Consider the following 22,969-nt stretch of genomic DNA (forward strand, 5'->3'; position numbering starts at 1 on the left):
GTAGACATTGGCTTATACGTGGGAAAGAATGATGTCGGATCAAACTCAGAAGTGTTGCAATATTTGCAGTGCAGGGTGTTTATAGGAGTTTGCGCTCCCATCGATTCTGAACTTGTGATACCTTGTGGTGTTAATGGGGATTATGTCCCAGTTTTGAGGGGGTGATATTTCCAGGTACGGTCCATTCGGTGCTTGGGCTGAGCTGGTGGCCCGGCCTGGCCGCCTGATGAAGGGATTCGAATCCCTTTGGTTGGCTTCTGTGACATCTTGGGATGCGCAGGCCTTCACTGAACGCACTGCCTGGGCTGGGGTTTATCCAGCCTTACCTGTGGTTCACTGTGAATGTTTGGTGTGAGTCCACATCTCTCATGTCGGCTTTTAAAGCTTCTGGTTTATTAAGAACAGAAACTCCCCGCACCCTGATTTATGAAGTCTTAAAAATATTCTCTGAAGCTCTAATATGGAAAAGCAAAAAGAAAAGCTCTGGCATATATAACTATTGCACAAAGTTATTTAAAAAAATGCAATGCCTTGTTAGTATCAAAAAGGTACTACTTGGGGAATACAGGTGAAATTAAAGAAAATAATTGGTCTTTTTCAAAATGCGCTCGCAACATTTTTTATTGGGCGTTGTCTTCTCCATATCTTGACTTACAGGGGCATCGTGGCGTAACCGTATGGATTTGAATTTACGTTTTGCGGTTTTACAATGAAAGGACTTGAATGCAGTTGTATCCGTACGCTTTTATTGTACCAGAACTGTCTCTTGTTTGCATTTCAGTATAGCTTGTAAATGTCTGCAGTTCTGTCAATTGTTTTATATGCCAATAACTTCTGTGTGGGCTATGTGGTCGCTTAGTCAAGAGCCCTGCAGTAGATGCTATCAGGAATTTAAGAGGACTGTTATGTGGTATTATTTTACACACAGTATGTGATTGTGTGGCTAAGTCTTGTGCCACTGCTCACATAATTGCGATCGCTCAACTTCATATTTGAAGTGTCTGGATTTTTGACTGCTTTATGCGTGTAACTAAAAAGTCCAAAGCACGTAGCTGGAAAGTGCTACTGTGGATGAGGAAGAGGGACAGAAGAGATTTTTGGGAGATACATATGAGTGTCTCGGAATAGCTTCTCCTTGGAGGTTGGGGGCAGTGCCCCAGTGTCTGGTAGTCAGGCATGGTGCTTTGCAAGTTCTTTTTTGTGCGTGCTGTTGGCTTTGAACACTTTACTAAAAGCAAAACAGAAGGCCAAAGACAAATTTGAATTACCACGATGGGAGTGTGAATTTCAGTTTTCAAATTTGAGCCCAAATTAACATATGATGACAAAATGGTAAACAAACTCATAGAATCATAGAATTGTTAGGGTTGGAAGGGACCTTAAAGATCATCTAGTTCCACCCCCCCTGCCATGGGCGGGGACACCTCCCGTTAGATCAGGTTGCTCAGAGCCCCATCCAGCCTGGCCTTAAAAACTTCCAGGGATGGGGCAGCCACAGCTTCCCTGGGCAACCTGTTCCAGTGCCTCACCACCCTCGTGGTGAAGAACTTCTTCCTAATGTCCAATCTGAATCAACCCATCTCTAGTTTTAATCCGTTCCCTCTAGTCCTACCATTACCCGACGTCCTAAAAAATCCCTCACCAGCTTTCTTGTAGGCCCCCTTAAGATACTGGTAGGCCACTATAAGGTCCCTCTGGAGCGTTCTTTTCTCTAAGCTGAACAACCCCAACTCTCAGTCTGTCCTTATAGGAGAGGTGCTCCAGCCCTCTGAGCATCCTCGTGGCCCTTCTCTGGACATGTTCTAGCACATCCATATTTTTCTTGTAGTATTTGATACTCTTTCAAGAACTAATGCTGTAGGTGTAGCAAATTTTGTTGGTGACTTTTTTTTTTTAAATTTGATAAAGGTATATTATTTCTATTTATTGTTACCTAAAATGGGATGGCAGTTTTCTGTCTGAGCATAAAGGTACAGTTTATTTCCTCCTTAAGTTTCCAGTCTGGAAGATGTTCCTAGATGCCGGGTTGTGTCATGTATGCTACAGACAGTATATTAGTCCATGAACATGAAAGCTACCTGTTCTTATTAAAATTTGCAGGGCTGTTTTTTCTGTTGTTTGTGTGTAGTGTAAAAACTCATCTGCCTTATTTGCTTAAGCGGTAAGTTCTCAGGAAGTTTGTTGTTTTTTATCTTCCAACTGTAGATGGAGATTTTTATGGATTTGGCCAGTTTATGTAGGAGCAGAGAAGAATGGGAACGCTTCGTGTTTAAAGATGATGGTGTATTTTTACTTTAGGATGAGCACAGCAATCGTAAAAGATTATTTAGACTGGCTGTAGCATGAGCAGGTGTTGTGTAAGACTTTATGTTGTTCCATTGATATGCGCAGATTCTAGCTTGTGATATTATTGCTGGTTTTGTTGCAGATGTGTTTCTCATAGTGAGCTGATGCTTATGCCAGACTCCCATGAGGTTTTATGGTGTGCCCAAATGAGCCATGGGAGAAGATGACCTTTTTTTTTTTTTTTTTTTTTTTTTTTTTTTTAATATGGGCCCTTGTTTGCATCTGGTTTTCTAAAAGGCAAGTGCTGCAGAGAATACAGCAAATTAGTACCTGGGTTATTGTTTTGTTTTAATTCTCTTTCAACTTGCCTGGAATGGAATTTCCCATTAACCTATTCCATTTTAAATGGAGAAACAATCAATATCTTTAAGGACAGGCTGTATTTATTTATTATTATCTCCATTGAAATAAAAAGCTTGTTATTTCTCTCATTCTTTCCTCTATACATTTTTTTTCTTGTTTGCCTTTTCTTTCAGCAAGTAAATTCTTTTCTTCAGCAAGCTGAAGTAAACTTGCTTCTTAGTAATAACTCTGGTCTGCAATTAGTCTTGACATCTCTTTGGATTTTCTTAGAGCCTGGTAATCCTAAATGATTGAGAAATACTGTTGAGACTCCTGGGAAAGGCTACTGTATATATGTGCATCACAGTAAATATTGAATTTTGCTACCTGAAGAATGGAGATTACGGAAATATGACAGGCTTAAATAATCCTTTATGCTTTCTGTATTCTTGATACGAGGTTGTGCTTTGAAGCAGTACTTGCTCCCAATCCAGATTGCTCCCAATCCAGATTACTCCCATACTAAATTTCTTGCCTCCATGCTGAGTTTTTTACACAAGAAAATTTTGGAATTGAAGTTAGTAAATTGTGTTTATGTGGTACAGTATTTCCTGAGCTGTACCTCCCCTAAAAAGCACACAAGGTGTGTGTGTGGGAGGGGAATAAAGCTTTGTCTTTATGAACTTTCTGTTTGGCTTGGTGTGTTTCAGCTGTGAAAGAGGAAAAGGGAATTTTGGTTTGCCATATTGCTCTGGGTGGAGGTGAGGGTGGGCAGAGGAAGAAGAGTGGTCGGGGTTTCTGTTGAGAATGCCAGTGCTCCAGTTGTGATCGCTGGAGAGCAGTTAAACAGAAGCTGGCCACCGCAGTGTAACCCAGTTTCTTGGGTGGGCTTGCAAGTGGAAAACTTCTAAGGATTTGCTGAAGATAATAAGGGACGAGTACTGCGCTTTACGTTCAGTACTTAAGGATCGAGTTGGTGGCAATAGAGAAGGTCTTAGTGAGCATCGGAAGGTATTTTGGTTCCTGCATTTCCCTTCTTGTTGAGATGTTCTGTTTGGGACAGAAACTAAGGGTCTGCTTCCTTCCCAGGCACCTTCTCTCCGCAGGTCTCACTCCTTTCTTTCGTTCCTTAGCAGAGCACCGGGATGATACCAGCAGAAAAATCCTGGCAACCAGCCTTTCTCTGGGGAGGATGCGGTAGGTGGCAGGAACATGAATGCTTGTAAGCTTTAATCGACCTCAGTCATACTTAGTCCCAGCAGAGTGGAGCAGAAGGGCTTAAGTGAGGTTGGACGTGCTGAAGACTGACGGGGGAAGGCTGGGTCCGTGCGGGAGGGATTGACTGAAATCAGAGTGATTATATTACTAATTTTAATCATGACTTAAATCAGCGAGCAGGAAATCCTGATTAAATAATTGTTTTTAATTTTATTTTGCGTTTGTGCTTAATTATTTTTCCTAAAGAAAAGTTGATTCTGATTGGTCTAATTTGATCATGCCTCTTGCTAGGCAGGAGAGTACACATCTATACGCATTTATTTAAGTAGTTATGCAGCTTAGATTCTTAAGGTTTAAGAAACATAATTCCCCGTGCTTTAGACAGCTTTTCGCTAACTTTATCAGCCAAACAAAATGAATCCCAATTGTGCGAGATACACAAGAAGAAACAAATACATCCAAATGTGTTTTGTGGTTAAACCAGGTTAAGTAGAATTGTCTGTAGTTTGTGAATTGAGTCAGTTACTTCTGGTCACTGCACCTTGCGAGATTTGGAGTTCATAGATCAAATCCAGTCGCTGTTCCTTCTTGTTCATCATTTGGAAAAGAAAGCCAGGCTTTCTTTCTGCTGCTTTCCAAGTTGTCCATTGCTTTTTAGCAGCTCTGAGCTAACCAACTACTGAAGTGGTTGGACAAACAAAAATGGCAGAGGTGGTTGCAGGCAAAAGCCAGTCAAGTGCTTCCGAGCTCCAATCCAGGCGGCTCGACCGCGGCTTCCAGCGATGTGAGGGTTTGGCTGCCAGCAGAGCATTAAAGTTTATATTGTTTGAATGTATTTTTCCCTTGTGCGAATTTAATAGATCATAAACTTTAAACCTCGCCATAGATTCTTATCGCTCCAAGTTTAGCTGAAACGTTTAACGCTGGAGCGTGTTTTTAAAATACGCAAATAAGAAAAATGATCCACCATCTGCTCTAAAGGCCTTTTTAGCTTTAGCTGGAGTGGCTCTGAGGCCGACAAGTGTCTTCAAGGATTTAGAGGGAAAGCTAGGGGTTGCTGGATGATTACACGACTGTGATGGGAATCTGGTTGCTTTGGAATGGGAAACTTAATTTGCTGGAGCTTTTACATGAAACCTCATGGAGAAGGTCAGTATTCCCTGGGACCGCCGCCTCGTGCTGAGTGGTGGCAGCAGGAGCATTAAGCAATGTATCTTGCCTCATCATATCTGCACAATTTTAAGTGGGTGGAAACTTAAAGGCCACGGTGCTTTCTTTATAATGTCCTTAAGAACAAAGCACATTCCTTAAGAACAAAATAGATTTTAAGAGATGAGGATGGTGGTAAGAAACTCCAGAGTGCCTTTTACAGGAAATGAAGCCCTATCATAATTACTTGGACATCAGCAAGTAGCGCATTCCCTTCCTTTGGACTTCTAATACAGCTATACCTATAAGAGAAAGGGAAGAAAAATGTATTTTTTTGAGGAAAACCAGGAAATCTTGATGCTTTTAGAAAAATCCGTTGTATGATGTCACATACACCCAGCCTTTTAGATATTTAACTAATTTTATGATTGTGCCTTGAGCTCAAAGCATATAAATGCTTCGAGCACTGTGTCCTGCAGCTGTAGCTTCTGGTGGATTGCAAATTTTTTTTTTTTTTCGTAAGTAATAAAACCTCTAAACTATATGCATAAGGACAACACATTGGAAAGTAATGTTAAATATACGAATAAATATTTTAAGTTGCTCTTTGTAACTCCTGTAAGTCTGAAATAATACAATTTAGATGCTGGTCTTCACTTGGTGGGTCTCTGGTGTCCTTGGGATGATGCAGCTTTAACAGCAGAGGTTTTTGCCATTTCTCTTCACCACCACTGAACTCTGGCAGCTCTTGATTTTGTGGAGACAAACTCAGATGATGCTATAAGCAGGATTTCTTATACTTTTTTCTTTCACTCCTGTGGCTTGGGCTAATCAGGCCTCTATGCTGCATAGCTGTATTTAAGTATTGTTTTTTCTAGTTAATGTTGCCTTCTCAGAGGTCTCAGTGGTTCCACAGTTTTGTCCTAAATGTTGCAGGTGTACTGCTGCCAATGCTTTTTTTTGGGGTTTGTTTTTTTTTTTGGTCCCCTAATACCCTGTTTCTGGCTATTTTGGTCCTCAGAGAGGTTGAGGTCTTTGCTATTTCTTAGCTGATTCACTTACTCCTAGTAAAAATGATGAGAGAAGTAGTGTCCTTTAATAAGTTGGTATTTTCATTATAAAGCAATTGAAAAATAAAATCCACACATTATTAATGATATTCTCTTTAACATCAGTAGAAACATATATCTTTAAATTAATATATACAGAATTAGAATTAAAAATATGTTTATTTGTTTGGACAGGACAAATATATTTGGTTGACACTGGAGACTTACAGCAAGCTTTATATTTTTCTAAGTGATATTATTGTAAAGACCAACCTTATTTGCACATACAAGATTGTAATGAAACCAGTTCTCTTAATAAATATGTTGTCTGTATGGTGAAAAATTGAGTAACTTTGAAATAACTTTTTTTATTATTTTTTACAAATATTATGTTAGTTTATGTAGGGAGACATTTTGCAGGTATTATGCTGGAGACCTTAATTTATTGGGAAATTCTTTTAGTCTTGATGGGTAATGATCTATTTCTGAATCAGTTCTGTTGAAAGTTGTATTAAGAGAGGTATCAGAAGTTTTGAAACTTTTCAAAGTAAAAATCCTTTGTTATTGCTCAAGTACATCCAGGAAAGTGTCCTGCTTCCCTTTCCCAGCTCTTTTACCCCCGGTGTGTTCCCTTCACCAGCCAGGTGAGAAGGGTGGTGGTGGGTCTAGGTGGTGTAATTATCTTCATAAAGTAATTTTTTTGTTTGTTTTAGTTGCGGTACTGGTGGTTATGGATTATTAAGAGTAGGTTTATCGGTATTAGTCACTAGGTTTTTTTGGTTGGTTTTTGTTTCTTTTGCAAGTCAGTTATTCCTTGAATTGGCTGTTGTTTGGGAGTGGTTGCTGTGTCTTTGGTACGTGTTTTAGAAACTTTTTTATTATTAGCATTGCATTTTAGTTTCAGTAGCTTTATTCACAGTGCTGAACTATGGTAAAAGGCTATCTTGCAAGTTTTCTACAACGTTTAACTTTGAATGAAGTGGAGTAATTCTTGTTACAGTACCTTTGTATTTCGTATTATGAAGGGCCATTAGAAGGAGTAGGATTTTCATATTTTAAAGTTACTATAGATTAGAAATAGAAGTAATTCCTGAAGATGCAGGTTTAGAATTTTTAAATGAGATAAAAAACGCACTTTTTGCTGTGTGTGTTATTGCTTCAGTATGTGATTGCTTTTTGTGAAATTCATTGCCTATTTAATTTACCTCTACTTATATAATCAGATTGCATATTACCTCTTTCTAATTAAATTTTATTATTAAATGATTGTGGTACTAATAACGCCTAAGAGGGGTAACACCAGTATTCAAACTATGAAAGGCAAATAGCATGGTCTTTACTTCCTTGTTAGGTGGTAATTTGTATTCTGCATCCATAGATTTTTTTTTTTTTCCAGTCCCTTGCGTGATACATGTTGTCACGTCAGAAACGTCCAAGTGGTTAGTATTAAGGAAGAGGCAATTTTATATATCGTGCATGTACACTCTTTTGTATATCCACAAAATGTGTGTGTGAAGTCTTGACGAGCTGTCTCTTTAGTCATTAGGAATACTAATGTTGTTTTTAGGACCCCCCCATCCCCCACAGCAGTCTCATAAACAAGCTAAGCTTACACAAAAACTTCAGCTGCTTTTTCGTAAAAATCTTCTAAATTCCTGTTGTCTCTTATTACACACTTCTGAAAAACTTGTTTCATCTCTTGAGATATGTAATTTCATTAAACCTGCTGATGAGTATTGCAGATGATATAAAATCTGGCTTCTTGTTTTGCAATATCTTGAGTTTGAGTTTTAGCTTTTTATATTCCTGTTTGCTTTTAAACAGAAGAATAGAAACATGTAGCGTTCACAAAAAAACCAGTCTGGTTGTGTATTAGATTATACATTGATATTGTATTTCTTGTATTTTTCTTCCTATTTGTTATACTTCCAACATATATCATAATTTGGGAATTATATATTGAAGCTGTGACAACAAAATAATTTCCAGTAAATGACCTTAATAATGATTTTTTTATTCCCCCCCTCCCCGTGTTGTGTGATTGAAAGTTGACCTGATTTGTTCTCCTGGCTAAATCGCAGTGTGCTGTTCTCTCCAAGCCTTTCACTTGTTTTTCTCTTCTAGAGAAGTGCAAACAACAGGCACTGGTCTCTGCCAGTGTCTGACACCACCTTCCTGCTGCTTTTCTTAAATCTCTTTTTCTTCAAGTTTGTTCATACAAAAAAAAAAAAATAGAGGGAGATAGAACCTGCTATTTTTACCTTTTTTTTGTTGTTCTTGTGTCTTTGAAATCCCATCTTTCCAAGGGGAACGAGCGATGAGGCAGCAGTACCAGTGGCTGTCAGGAGTTGCAGAATGTGGCTGTGTGTTCCACCATCCCTGTGGCCCTTCAGGTGGGATGTGTGCTCCCTTCTAGACCAGGTCCCTTGATCAGCCACCTCCTACCCCCGGGTTTCCCTTCCTGACCACTGCTGGCCCACAAAGGTTACCTCCAGTCTCCTCCTGCTCCTCTGCTTCCCCTGCACTTCTCTAAACTATCATTTTCTTCCTCAAATTGCTGTCATCCTGCTCAGTTTTCATTTCTGCGTGCTGTTGATTTTGCTGGAGGGAGGGTAAATCTTTGATAAAGGGAGCGGGTCCATGCGGTAGAAGCAGGAGCCTTCGGGAAGGACAACGGAACATGGACTGCCCATGCTCAGCTGGAGGTGCTCTGGGGGACACGGCTGTGCAGGGACGTAGCTGGGAGTCTCTCCTCTCCTGTCCCACAGCGTGTCACTGGGTGGGAGCTCTCCCACTGTAGAGCCAGCAGTGATGGTGAGTGCTCCCTGCACTTAGGCGTTCACAGCTGTGTCTGGAAAGACTGGAGAGGAACGTCGGTTCAGTTTGGGTGTCAAAATTCTGCTTGACCACCTGTTACCACTTGAAAAAAAGGTGAAATCCAGTTTTAAGATTATTGTGGATAAAGGTATAAATGGGGGATTTTGGGGAAATAACAGATTTTGCTAGTATTTTTTCAGTCTTTAATAATGGAAATTCTTCATGTTTTTTAGGTTTAAGTCAAAAATTATAATTACATTACAATTGCTTTTTGTTACATCTGTTGACTCATTGAATCTGTTGGCTTTGTTATATGAATGATCCAAAGATACTGAGCAGAAGAGTTTATTTCTAGCAAAGTAAGACATTTTTAGCATGAGTTCTCTCATTTGGTAAATAATCATGTTGGCATGTAGTACTTGCAGAACAATATTTTATTATGTGAAAGCAGTAAATGAACTTAGCGAATTAGTGATTCAGGTAACTACCACAATAGTTGTGTGACTAGCTGTTAGGGATGTGAATGGGTTTCATTAGAGCCTAAACTGGTTGGTTTTTAACAGTTAGACCAAAACCTACATGGTGTACTCAGTCATTTGTCTTTTGTGTTTATAAGTTTATCTGTGTGTAGACTTGCCATGGGGCATGTGTATTGACAGTGGCCGTGCGGTAACTGCAGCTGCCACCTCTCTGGGGCACTGGCTGGGCCACGAGGGTGGCCTCCAGCTTGGGAACGGCTGTTGGAGAAACTTTCCCTTTCCCGATGTGTTTTTATTCAGTTGCTTTTACCAGTTTGGATATTTCAGTTGTTTTTTCGTGGCAGAGATAGCCCGCTAAAGCAGCAGGCCTGGGTCCACTGGGGCAGGGAGTGTGGTGTGTACACGTCAGGGTTTTAACCTTGTCTGCCTGTACAGGCGCTGGTCTCATTCGGACCATCTGCTGCCATTTCTAACTGATGGAGGTGAGCCTGGCCCAGTTCTGGATGCTCTAAGTCACCTCTGACACCATTTTGCACAGCATTTTCCTGGAGAAACTGGTTGCTCGTGGCTTGGATGGACGTACGCTTTGCTGGGTAAAAAACTGTCTGGAAGGCCAGGCCCAGAGAGTGGTGGTGAATGGAGTTAAATCCAGTTGGTGGCTGGTCACAAGTGGTGTTCTCCAGGGCTCAGAATTGGGGACAATTCTCTTTAATATCTTTATCAATGATCTGGACGAGGGGATCTAGTGCACCCTCAGTAAGTTCGCAGACAACACCAAGTTGGCAGGAGTACTGATCTGCTTGAGGGCAGGAATGCTCTACAGAGGGATCTGGATGGGCTGGATCGATGGGCCGAGGGCAATGGTATGAGGTTCAACAAGGCCAAGTGCTGGGCCCTTCACTTGGGTCACAACAACCCCGTCCAGCGCTACAGGCCTGGGGCAGAGTGGCTGGAGAGCTGCCTGGTGGAAAAGGGCCTGGGGGTGTTGGTCGACAACTGGCTGAACGTGAGCCAGCAGTGTGCCCAGGTGGCCAAGAAGGCCAGTAGCATCCTGGCCTGTGCCAGGAACAGTGTAGCCAGCAGGAGGAGGGAAGTGATGGTCCCCCTGTACTGGGCACTGGTGAGGCCCCACCTCGAGTGCTGTGTCCAGTTTTGGGCCCCTCACCACAAGAAAGACGTTGAGGTGCTGGAGCGGGTCCGGAGAAGGGCAACAGAGCTGGTGAGGGGTCTGGAGCACAAGTCCTGTGAGGAGCGGCTGAGGGAGCTGGGGGTGTTCAGCCTGGAGAGGAGGAGGCTGAGGGGAGACCTTCTCGCTCTCTATAGCTCCCTGAAAGGAGGGTGTAGGCAGTGGGGGTCAGTTTCTTCTCCCAAGGAACAGGCGACAGGACAAGAGGAAAAGGCCTCAAGTTGCTCCAGGGGAGGTTTAGACTGGATATTAGGAAAAATTTCTTCACTGAAAGGGTTATCAAACATTGGAACAGGCTGCCCAGGAAAGTGGTTGAATCCCCATCCCTGGAGGTATTTAAAAGATGGGTAGACGTGGGACATGGTTTAGAGATGCTTTTGGCAGTGTTAGGTTAATAGTTGGACTCGATTATCTTAAAGGTCCCTTCCAATCCAGACAAGTCTGTGATTCTGTATCCGTTATAGATTTGTTTATATTCATTTTTTTAAAAATCTCCCATGTGGTTAGCTTGGTATTTAGTTACCCCCAAATTCAGGAGTACGGAAACAGTCATGTTAAATGTATCCCAGGTGAAAAGCAACCCACTTGGTAAGGTGTGGTGCTCCCTCCTGGTAGCACTGGCAGTTCTCTCTCTGTCAAGTTGGCTGTAGGAAGTCGGCTCCAGGAAGCCTGCTTTGGCCATCCAAGGGATTTCATGGTCCTCCCCTGCCTCTGGTGTGAGCTGTTTTAAGGAGAAGTCCTGCTTTATCTCCTTTCAGTTGGGAAAGAGAACTTGGATCGCACTTGGTTTTGCTTAAATTATGGCTGCAGTGGTCTGCAGAAGCCAGTGTAGCATCCTTATCCTTTGACTAGGAAGAAATGTGGTTAGTTTTGTAGGACAAGTACTACACAGCCCTTCTGTTTAGGTGCTTCTACGTGGTCAATGATGTTAATTACACATAAGTATTTTTATTGCTGTCTTGAAATACGTTTTGAATATATACCTGAAAATATGTTTGTGGTTTTTTTTTATTTGCAATATCAAAGATTTATAACTCTGCCCTTTCCTAATTTCTCATTGCCCCCCGGGGCTTTAACTGCATTTATGTTACGAAATTTTATTCACGTGATCACAGACTTTGTTCCATGAAGTCTGTTCTTCACTCAGCCTGCAAGATGGGCAGTTCTCAGGAAGGGACTGTGTTGACAGGAATGAGAATCCCTTCTTTCTTTCTTCTAAAACTTGAATGAAAGTGCCATAGTATAGCAGAAAAGAAAGCTGGTTTAAAATTAGGCGATGAGCGCTGGATAGGAGAACCGGCTGTAATGCAGATTTCTTAAATGATAATGCTGAGCAACACTAAAACCAAATTTTTGACAGATGATTACATAGGATGTTTCTTTGTGAACTTGGGAGGGTGCTGAATTTTTAAAAATGTTCAGTACACAAAGTTGCAACTGAATTTAATGTATACTGTTGGTATCAACAGGCTCCATAGCTGTGCTGAAAGAAGGATGAGTACGAAGTTTAAAATATTTTTTCCCCTTAGCCTTAAACTTAATCTTTCACTGATTCATGCGTGGTTTCATACAAGTGTCATTTTTTCCCGATCTGTAGAATGGAGCAATGCTTCAAGGTCCTAAGAAAATGTAGGTGTAGTCATTAACGTGTCAGCTTTGTGTGTGTGTGATTTGTATATTTAGAGCTGTATTCAGAGAGGCTTCTCCCTAGATGGACATTGACAAAATTAATTTCTTCCCCTGTTCAGTGGAGCTTGGATTCAGAGGCTGCTGGTCGAGTTGTGTCCTTAAAAAAAAAAAGAAAGAAAACCCACAAAAACCTAAGGAACAGTATCTAGTTGCCTGATTCTTTGAGCAACACCTGGCCTCTGGACAGGGTGCCTACAAGAGAAAAATGGTGAGCCATCTCACAGGTTCCCCGTTGGGTGAGCTGCCTGCTGGTGTGGTGGTTTCTCACGAAGCTGCAGTCTGAATCTCTCAATGCAAATTTTATTTTTGTTTCAATTCTTAGTATTTTCTATTCTGTGTGCGCCATGCAAGTATTTTGAAAGGAGGAAACTGACGGTGTTATTAGAGGTTAATACCTTTTTTTCCCCTAAAATGGTGTAGTTCAAAAGCCAGAATAGTTCATGAGTCTTGTGGTTACACTTAGAGGTGAATTTACCGTCCCAGTTTAATCTTAAAGGTGTAATAAGCTTTTTTTTTTGCATGTTTGATGTTTAAACTGTGGCCTCTTATGTAAGTATATAGGGGTTGAAGTTCTAGTTGGTCGCAATGTTATGAGTAAAATAGATTAATATATTTGGAAAGACTTAGGTTTTTTGGTTTAATTTCTTATTTGTAGCATGTTCCTTGCCATGTAATGGCAAAACCAATACAGGTTAAGAGTTACGTACTGTGATCAGCAGTTTATGTCCTCCAGGGAGCAGAACACTTGCCTTGAGGGTCAGTGGGCTTTCTGCGCTGGGGGAGTTTCAAAGATCATGAGGGCAGAAATGTCAGTAGGAGCTACAGAGGTAAGGAGATTAGGAAGTTCAGGGAATTAACGACTGAAACACGCTCCTATTGACACAAATACAGCTTTCAAGTACCAAATGACTGGTATTATAACTCAGAAAAATAAGATACACTTATTCTGTGACATTGTTGGGGGGGTGGTGTTGGACTGCATTTCTACCCTATAGGTAACTTTCAGACAAATTTATTTGGGGAAAAGGTGCAGAATTTATATTTGTTCCTTCATGGTTTACTTTTTCGGAGGAGTGAGGGTGAGAACCAAAAACCCTGTGGGAAGGGGCATTGGTCGCGCTCTTCCTGCTCGGTAGGTGACCTCTGCTTTTAACTTCCTTTTCACTCCTTCCTTAGATAGCAGAAACTACTGTTTATTTTTGACATGTGCAAAAGGCCTGTGCCATTTTAAATTCTTGCAGAACAGCCATTTCGTGGACTCGAGCATTTAGAGCTCCTGGTTTGTTTTCCTTATAACTGAATGCAGCAAATGAAATTTACTGTACTTTCTGGTGTTTCTCTAGGTAGATGTTTCTTCTTCGGAACTGCTCCAGGCTTTTAGTGCTTTTCAGCATAGAAGCAGGTAGGGAGATGGAAAGCGGTGAGCTTTTGTTCAGAGTGTGATGCACTTTTTGTGAGTTATCACAAAACCGGGTGTTATCTTGTGACCTGTTAGTCAGCATCGCCAACAAGTGACCCATGAACTTGCAGTGTGCTTCTCCCTGCTCACTGCTGCTTCCCCAAGGGGATAAGGAGCGTGTGGTTTTGCAGCAAACGAAGCTGAAATGGGCAAATTCTGCTTCTCCCTTTCTGTTCGGTTACCTTTTACAGAGCTGTCTGGAAGCAACAGTAATTGCTGCGGATTCCTCTACATGGAGTTGAAAAGGGAGCTGGTAGAGATAGGCAGGCAGCATGTCACCTGCATGTGTGCAGCCCAGGCTGCATTAGTTTTTATCTCTCTTGACATAATGTTGTGTTCAAGGCAGACGTTTACTATGTAGGAAGGCAGTCTTTTAGTGTTCCTGCCACAGATGTCTTGTGTAACTTTGGCCAAGATGTTAGGTGCTATCTGTAAAATATAAATAGGCTTTTTCTTACCTTATAGGGGGATTCTAAGCATAAACTACTTCTCTGTGTATTGTGTATTTATTTGTCGGTCGTAGTAGTAGTGCAGTGCAATACAGCAGCACTGATACTGCCCTATGGGACACTAACAAGGACTTTTTAACTTTTGATTGACTGAGGATTTCCAGTAGACTAAAGCAACCCAAAGGAGTGCCGTCATATTTTCTTCTTATCTTTCTTCTAACTTGGTAGCATATGATCATAAAGCAATGCATTTAGTGTAGTTTTTCCTTAACCAGAACATTGTTCTTAACTCTGAAGAAAGAAAAGTTACTGCTTTTGACCTTACAACTGTGTGTTGAATATTCTCTTTCCAGGAGAAAGCTGCATGGAACCTAGATGTGATTGCTTAAGGCTTTATGGGAGTCTCTTGTATCACGTTTATGCAGGCACAGACTACAGTGGTCAGAGATGACAAGAAACATCAGAAGGATGTATTAGTTGGCTACCCAGTTGCTGCCAAAACTGACAGTTGTCTTGAACAAAACTTTATTAAAAGCACTTTAAATGAGTACTTTGTATCTCGGATTATTCCGTCACTGTAGCAGATGTTCAAATCAGATGCTGTCAGAGTTTTACTGAAGATGCATTTGTTTTTTTCAGTATCTATACATTTGTTCTAAATGGACTAAATGCTTAGAGCAGTACTTCAGACAGTGAGAGTTAACCAGTTGATAAACCTGTTCTCGGGTATCACTGTCTTTAGCTGTGAGGAGTGCAAAATGGTCAGTGAAGACTATGTCAACAAACTTTGTTTCTTTGAAACACTCTGGCTCTGCCAGTTTGCTATTAAATGGTGGAAGTTGGTGAGGTTGAAAAGCCACCAAAGTCCTTCTCTCAAATCAGGACCTGCTCTTTGATTGCTCTTGGCAGTTCAGAATAATCTAGAGAACAACTGCAAGTGAGTAATCCAGGTTTTTTAAGAAAGCAGGAAAATATGATGCTTGGGAGTACATAGTGACAAGTTTCAAAGGAATGGATATAATTCTCTGTAACAAACATGTTCAGGATATCAGCCATCTAGTTTGTATATGTTCAGAACGTTGACGACTTTGTCAGGCTCATTCTGATTATGGTATTGTAGCCAACAACTCGGGAAATCTATTTTTAGTAAAATTTTCACTGTTTAAGCTCTTAGTTGTATGAGTTCAGAATAAGTCTTTTTAAGTAGGACGTTTCCAGAAGGGATGTTATTCACTGATGCTAGTTTTCTGTGCAGTATTTTTTGTCGTGGCTTTTCTGTTGGATTGATACAGGAGGGGTCTCATCATGGGGAAAGATCTTGCAGTTTGGGATTTCAACGTAGGAAGTACATTCTGATCTTACCTAACTCAACATTGTTTTTAAGAGCCTAGAAGGAGGTTACTGGACATGGAAAGGGATTTTTTGATGTGGGGTATTCTTCTTCCAAGTGGACTGTTCTGCGGTTGGGCACAGCAGAGGTTTCTGTTACTATGCTGTCGTGGTTTTGGCCAGATTGGCCAATCAGAACGACAGATGCCCCCCCCTCCCTCAGAGGTGAGAGGAAGAGATAAGGAGATTTAAGAGTTTAGAAAAAGAAAGAACTAAACTACTTTAATGAAAATAATAATAAATAAGAAAATAGTAAATAATAATAGAATAATAAAAATTAAAGAAAAAGGTATACAATATATACAAAACCGTATCCAGCTCCCAGGATGACGATCGCGTCACCAGCAGACACAGGAAAAGTCCCAGACTGGAGTCAGCGACCGACAGGAGCTGAATTCCGGAACTAGAGTCAGGAATGCTCGGATCAGGATCAAAGGCAGACAAACAGACAGGGTCCTCCTCAGACATCGGCCATTGAAGAAAGAGCGAGCCAGAGCCGCCTTGCCCCGTTGGTCGCTCAGCTTTGATACTGAGCGTGATGCAGATGGGATGGAATACCCTGTTGGTTGGTTTTGGGTCACCTGTCCCGTCTGCTCCTCCCTGCAGGTGGGACCGCTCTACACTTCTCTGCCTCTGACCCTCTAACGGGGCAAGCAGCAAAGTTAGCTGACCTTGGTTGTTATAGCAATAAGTATAAGCAAGAGCCTCTGTGCAGACCATTCCTTGGTATAATCAGGTCTTATCACTCTGAGAGTGAACAGTTTCTGAACAATATACTGTTAATTTCAGACTTCAGTCAGTTAGAAGAGGCCCAGCTAAAAAGTAAAATTACAAAGCAGAAAATTGGTTCTGTTTTACCTCAAACCAGGATATCTGCCCATGAACTGATCTGTTGAATTCAGTTTTTGTCTAAGGTGTGTGGCAGAGAGGAGGAAATACAGTGACACCAATCTTCAAAATGTAGCCTCCTTCCTGCTTTTGAGGGGTGGCAATTCCAAGATAAATAGCTTTTGAGATACTAGGAATGTACTGCATGTTCTTTCAGTTTTTCTTTTTCCCTTTGTTCATCACGCTAAACATTATTCAACAGACTCAGGAAGGACCTTGTCATGGTTCTGTTGCTCATAGTCGTATTTGCTATGCTAACTCTTCCTGTACATGGTGCATGTGGAGTTACATTAGAAGTTTGGGAAATGGATAGGTAGATGCCATGTTGAATGTTCTGTGCTACATATTATCTTCTCTTTATTAATTATTCTATACTTGACAATTCCCGTCACTAATATGGAGAAAACCACTGCAAAAATAATGCCATAATAATTTCTGGGGCAAGATAGGAAAATTGTGAAGAATTCCTTCAGGAAGAGCTAACATAAAGAGAAGTCTGGCAAAACCCCAACCTGTTATAAGGATTCACATGCCAAATAAAACTAAATGTTGACTTGTTTTCTGAATAACAAACAGGATTGGAATTAGACACAGCATGATGTTGTTTCAGTGAATATTGCAAAAAAGCTTCAGTAGCTTTCAGACCCACCAGCGCCATTAATTGTTAGACAGACTTCAGTCTTGAAAGCTGTAGTAGACATGCATATTATTGGTTTTAGGTTTGGGATGTAATTTTTAAAGGTACTCAGTTGTCTTTTTTCTTTCAAGTCTTTCTGTTGCCTATGTTAGTGCTTATCTTTCTGAGGTGCTGTGCTGCACCTCAAGCAGGTTGTGCTTACAGCTGTGCAATAGGTCTGTCGCCTGTGGTGTTGAAGGAAAGTGGTGTTACTTATATGCAGTATGTAGGGAAAACGCTCTCACTCAGAGATGAGAGCTCTCTCTTGCTTGAGGAGGCCCCTGCGTTGCTCTTGAGCTGCGTATGGCTTTCAAGCAATTCAGTTGTACTTCCAAGGGGTAAGATTGGTAGAGGGACTCGTCAGAAATGAGGCGTTACCGGCTTGTCTTGGACATAGTTGCACGCCTGGTTCAGCCCCAGTTACCATAGAACAGACCCTTGGGGAGCTATTGTCCTCTCTGTTGTATGAATCACTCCCTGAGCTCTCAGTGAACCATTCTGAGTTGCCATCCTTGTGGCATATACCCACATGCATGAGTATATGTTGTTGGTTTGTGGCCAAATAAAGGCATCGGTAGGCAACTTGTGAATTATCTCCGCCTCTGCGGCCTACAGCAGCCATCTGAGACACATAGTGGCCAAGGGATCCTTAGAACAGGGCGCCCAGCTGAAAGGCGAGGAGAATTAAACACTCTTAGAGTTGTTACCCACAAATGTCTTCTAGCAGATCTGGAGTTGGCCCAAGTCATTTATTCATAAGTCTTTCTTCAAGGCGTTAGCAGAGGTTCCCTCAGGAACACGTTTCTCTGTAATTCACTTTTCTTTCCCAGGTTGTTGGCCAGACAATTGAAATCCAAAAACTGGCAACAAAGAGAGAGGTGAAGTCTAAAGATCATTACAGGTTTTTTTAGTGTTAAAGAATTGATTTCTGTTGCAGAATAATTTGCAGAAAATTACTTATCTATCCAGCAACCAACGTTTCCTTTTGTTTTAGATGAAATTTCTGGACTGTTGAGCTGTTGGGAAAAGTGAAATAAACAACCTTCAAACAGCATTTTAAAAAAGTGAGCTACGGTCATTTGAAAAAAACCTTTGAAAAAGACTTCCAAAAAGAAATAGGCTGCATCTCGGGGAGAGGGGGGACACAGGGAATGCTGTTTTTTCAGCAGCGGGAGAGTTAATGTTGAATGGTAGAGTCCAGGTAACCCAACAACCTGACCAGCATGCTCTTCCTCGTCAGCTCTTCAGTTCATGGGAAATTGGCCAGAAGTTGTTGTGTTTGGGATTTTTTTTCCTCCCCATCAGAAAAACCTTTTTTTCTCTACTTTTGTATTTTAACAAGCTTGCATCTCATGATCGTACAGCTGTAATCAGTGGACACAAATTTTATAAAAGCACTTTGGAAGTGTATTTTCAAATTATATTTGTCAAAACCTGCTGTCTTCTGATGTTTATAGGGAAGATTTTTTTTTCTTATGATTTGTTAAATTTACCATAGTTGTGCTTTTTTAGGCCAAAATTTGCCAGATATATTGTTTCCCTCCCACAGCTTTTATGTAAAGCCTGACTGGTCTTCCTGCTAATTAAACAGCTTTTTCCCTTCTTTCTTTCACCACCAGTCTCCCATCAGCAGTGGTCACCTTTCACTTGCCCGCGTCCCTTTGCCCATTCTTTTGGACACAGTCTTCTCGTTTTAAAAGGATCAGGTAATTGAAGAAAAGTTCTCTTCAGATTATTAAGAGAAGCATTTTAAGTTCACCTAGGCACCTTAGCAGTGATAGGGTGTGTGTTTGTTAGGAGACTGAAGTGCCTAAATAGAGAGGACAACTTCAGTGAGAAATATTACTTTTATACTTCTTTTCTGTGTTGTGTGCCTCAGTGTTACTGGCTCCAGGATTGAGAAATGTTGCATTTTTCACTGTGTGTTTGAAAATACTCTTGATGAATTAAATGGATTCTGTGCTTTACTCACCCTGGGCTTAGATAAGTGTGTGTCTCATTAGGAATTTCTTATCATTTAAGATCTTTTTGGACAGCTGCTTTCACTTGAACACCAGGATGTATTTTCCCCCTTTTCTATTGCATGTGCTTCTGCTGTTTGGCTTAAGCTACAGTGAAGGTTTTAAACTCTAATGTGGTACCCTGTACTCTTTCATGTCATCTATTGTTTGGAGGTTATAGTAGCTGTAACTTCCCTGTAAAAGAAGTTAGTCCTCTTGACTGAAAACCCAGTTGTTATAACCATTTCTAAATTTCCAGGTTAAACTTTGTCATGCATAATCTGTAGCTGTTTGTTGTTACTCTGTTGTTAAATTGTTAAATATTTTGGAAGAGCTGGAACCCTGGGGTCTTGGTAAACTGTGTCCTCCAGGCTTTGGTTATGTAGCTATTGTTAGGAGGTAAATATAGCTCTGGGATTTTATTTGTTTGTTTCATTTTAAGTCTCAGAGAGTGCATCTTGCTGTCCACCCTACTGACTGCTGATTTAGGTTGAGTGGAACCTTCTTGACCGGTGAGGCTGCAGTGCTGGATGACTGTGGCCTCGGGACTGTGATTCATGTGGGATCGTGATGCGCTTCAAAGCCTTCTGCTGAGGGCGGGCTGTGTTTTTGTTGTTATCTTGGAATTGAACTCCTCGAATTACTGCTGCTTGGCTTTATGCTATCGTACTAGCATCTCAACTTGTTTTCTTAGCACATCAGTAGTTTACGAGGCTATTTCCAGTTCTGTTTTCTGTTATTCCCCAAAACATGCTGTGAAAGAAAGACTGTTCAACACATGGTTTAGCAATACAGGTCAACTTTGTGGGTATTTTTGGATTTATTTCTCAATCATACAGCCCAATGTTCTATTTTAAATGGAACAGGTGTCATTGTTTCCAATTTAAAAATCAAGAAATTTACATTAACTCCGTACATTTTTATGTCTTACTCTATTTTGGTTTGCCAAGCTTTTTTACTTGATTAGACTTGTATTTTAGAGCTCTGTATGTTCCCTTCACTGACAACTTGTTCTGGGTTGCTTTATTCCCCATTGACTTTATAAGGTGCTGAAGCATATATAAAGCATAAGCTGCAATAAAGTTTTACTATTAATAGGAAGGGACCTTGATCAGCATGATGATGACTTGCCAGCATTTACCTAACTACAAAATAGTTTGTTACCAAATAGTTTGTTTTCTTGAAGGCAGAATTGTTAGCTTCAATACCTTATTTTTGTGGAGAATGAAAAAGTCTTTGGTTGGTTCTGCAATAAGGAAAGTCCAGAGTTTCAGAAAGATAAGAGAGAAGAATAAAGTTGAGTGCATGGTTTGATTTTTGGTTTGTTGTTTTTTTTTGTTTTTTTTTTTTCCAAATGAGAGAAGAGAGTAGCTCACTTAAAAGAAAGTCCATGGTACACGTGGATGCAGAGACAAGATGCATCTTCATGTTGGTGAAAGAAGAAAAGTAGTTCTGTGAGTGTGGTGGTTTTTTGGGGTTTTTTTTGGTTTTTTTTTTTTTTTTTTGAGACTGCTCAAGGATTTTAAAATCTGGATTTTTAGTAATTTTCTGTAGTCTGTTTTGCATTTGATATTTTAAAGCTTTCTTTTTATCCGCTGGTACACATGTATTCTAGAATGACAAGAGCTGTCATACTCAATTGTTATGAAGTTAAATTATTAGAGCGTCAACATAATGGGATAAATGCATATTTAGGATATTTCAGATTGAAATAAACAGTTACTTAAGGGCTTTAGGGATTGGATTGTAATGCTGTTGCACAGTGGTTTCTATACTTGGAATGGTTACCATGCTTAAAGTCTGGTGTTTGTAACTTCAAAGATTGTTTGATACCTTTAAAGGAATTTTTATTTATTTGGGGGGGGGGGCGGAAGCTGCTTTCCAGGCTGCTTTTCTTGCCATTTGATATGTATACACCTTCCCCTCCCCCCGCCCCTTTCTTTTCCCCCTCCTGGCACCCTTTTAGGTGGATATTAGTTAGATTTACTATCTAAAGGATGCTACTGTCAATGAAGAGACTACGTGATGGTAATATTATCAATGTTACTGTGAAGTGTTCCTAAAAATGTGTTGGACATAATTCTCATACCATGTGTGTTACCATAAAATCTGAGTGCCTACTAGGAGCACATCAGGAAATTTGATTTACATTTGGGCTATTGTTGAACTGTCGTCTTCCCTTCAATAGATAGGTCTCCGTGTTGAAGTATTTTGCTGTGGCGTTAAAAGCTATATGCATAAAGTCTGTTAAAGAAACCAGACCCAACCATTATGCCTTTCACTTAAGTGAAGGGTGGTTTGTGCTGGCCTTGAATTCAGGAGAAGGGGGCCTCAGTCTAATCTGGAGGGTTGTTTTAAGAAGAATCTGGCTTCTGCATAATGAACTTTATCTTCATTGTAGAAAGCTGACAATGTGTGAAGCTGTTGATCTTTCTTCGTCTTGAAGCTGTAATTGACTGCCGGATAACAAGAGTCCATTCAGGGTAATAAGAGAGTTGAAGATAAAGATGGAGTCTTGGAGCTTGATTCCATATTTAGTGGAAAAGAAAAACATGTCTGATCTGTCAAGCCTTTGTGTTTGAGTCTGTGACGCTGCTCTGTAGTCTAGCAGTGTTTGAGATAGAGATCGCGGTGCGTGTGTATCCCAAAAGATCCAGTTTTAGGAGGTGAAGACTTGCAGTTACAACTCTCTGCTGAACTTTTGTTCCTAAAATGTGAATTTTACTGAGGTATGAGCAAGCATTTGGTGAAATAACTGGATCTTTTGCCAATATTTGCTGTTTGGAGGTGTGGGTCCTTGGGGTACAAGTGTAGTTGCACTTTATTATTTTCTGGTCACCAGTTCTGAAAAATTCAAACTGCGATGGAAAATCCTCTGATTCCTTACATCTTTGTCTTGCTAAGGTAGAATATGCTATAATTTATTGTACCGAATGCCATGAAAAAACTTCTGAAATGCTTCTCTGAATTTATAACTTTGACTTTTGACATAACCCATTGCTTAGCAAATTCTCAGAGAAGTTTGGAGTTCTTTTCAAAAGAGTTCTGACAAAAAGTGTCCTTTTCAGGATAAGAAATCTGTATATTTTATATTAGTTTTTAGAGGAGAGGCTATATATGGTTCTGAAAGGTGAATTAATATGGAAGATACTGCCACTCCCAAAAAATACAACAGCTAGGTAGTGTTGGTAACTTTTTAAAAAAATTACTAGAAGAAGCATTCCAAAATCTGTAGTGGTTACAAGAAATCAAGAAAAGTAGTTTTTTAGGGCTCTTCTGTAAGTTTTGGGTAATCTTCCAGTTGTTCTCTTCATAAGATAGTAGAAGTTTGAACGGCAGTGGGTGGTAGCAATGCCAGTCTTTCATTTAGCGTCACTGTAAATGTGTTTTTAAGTACTTGTGTAACGTGATTGCGTGTCCTTTGAGTTAGTGAGATGGCTTTCAGGGGTAGGAATGAAGTTAGTTCAAGCAAGAAGTCTGAGTATATTTTCAAAACTGTAAGTTAGGTCAATCTGGTGGGCAAGTGTTCTGTGACCAGGAGAATTTATAAAGTCTGGTGTTTAAAAAAATTACATTTTTTGTCCCTTACATGAAGTACCTTTAAAAGTAGGTAACTTATGCTGAGAACGGAAGGATTGTACAGAACTGCATGTTCTTGGAAAAACAGCTGTGTGTCTGGGAGTTGAATGGTGTATTTTAAATTACAGCATGAATGAGGAAGGCAGTTTAATAGCTCTTCCTAGGATTTGCTCTGTGTTGAAAGAAGATTTGAATCCACCTTTTCTGTCTTGTCCTTCAGATCTCAAGGATGGTAGAGTGTCTGTTGCTTCTTGGTTCTGGGTATTTAACAACAATAACAAAAAAAACAAAACAAAACTCCCAAACATTATGAC

General features: G+C 40.5%; 1 protein-coding gene across 6 annotated transcripts in view; it reads left to right on the forward strand.

The window, feature by feature from the left end:
• TLK1 (tousled like kinase 1) overlaps nt 1-22,969 on the forward strand; it is a 72,811-nt gene that overhangs the window by 3,770 nt on the left and 46,072 nt on the right. The window contains exon 1 of one of the 6 annotated variants that reach the window (XM_074595427.1): nt 18,764-18,782. The exons of the other annotated variants lie outside the window; for them this stretch is intronic. The gene's annotated coding sequence lies outside the window, so the exon portion shown is untranslated. Of the gene's footprint in view, nt 1-18,763; nt 18,783-22,969 lie in introns of those variants that run through there. 6 annotated transcript variants of the gene reach the window in all.

This window comes from Larus michahellis, chromosome 7 (assembly GCF_964199755.1).
Source record: "Larus michahellis chromosome 7, bLarMic1.1, whole genome shotgun sequence".
Classification (NCBI taxonomy): Eukaryota; Metazoa; Chordata; class Aves; order Charadriiformes; family Laridae; genus Larus; species Larus michahellis.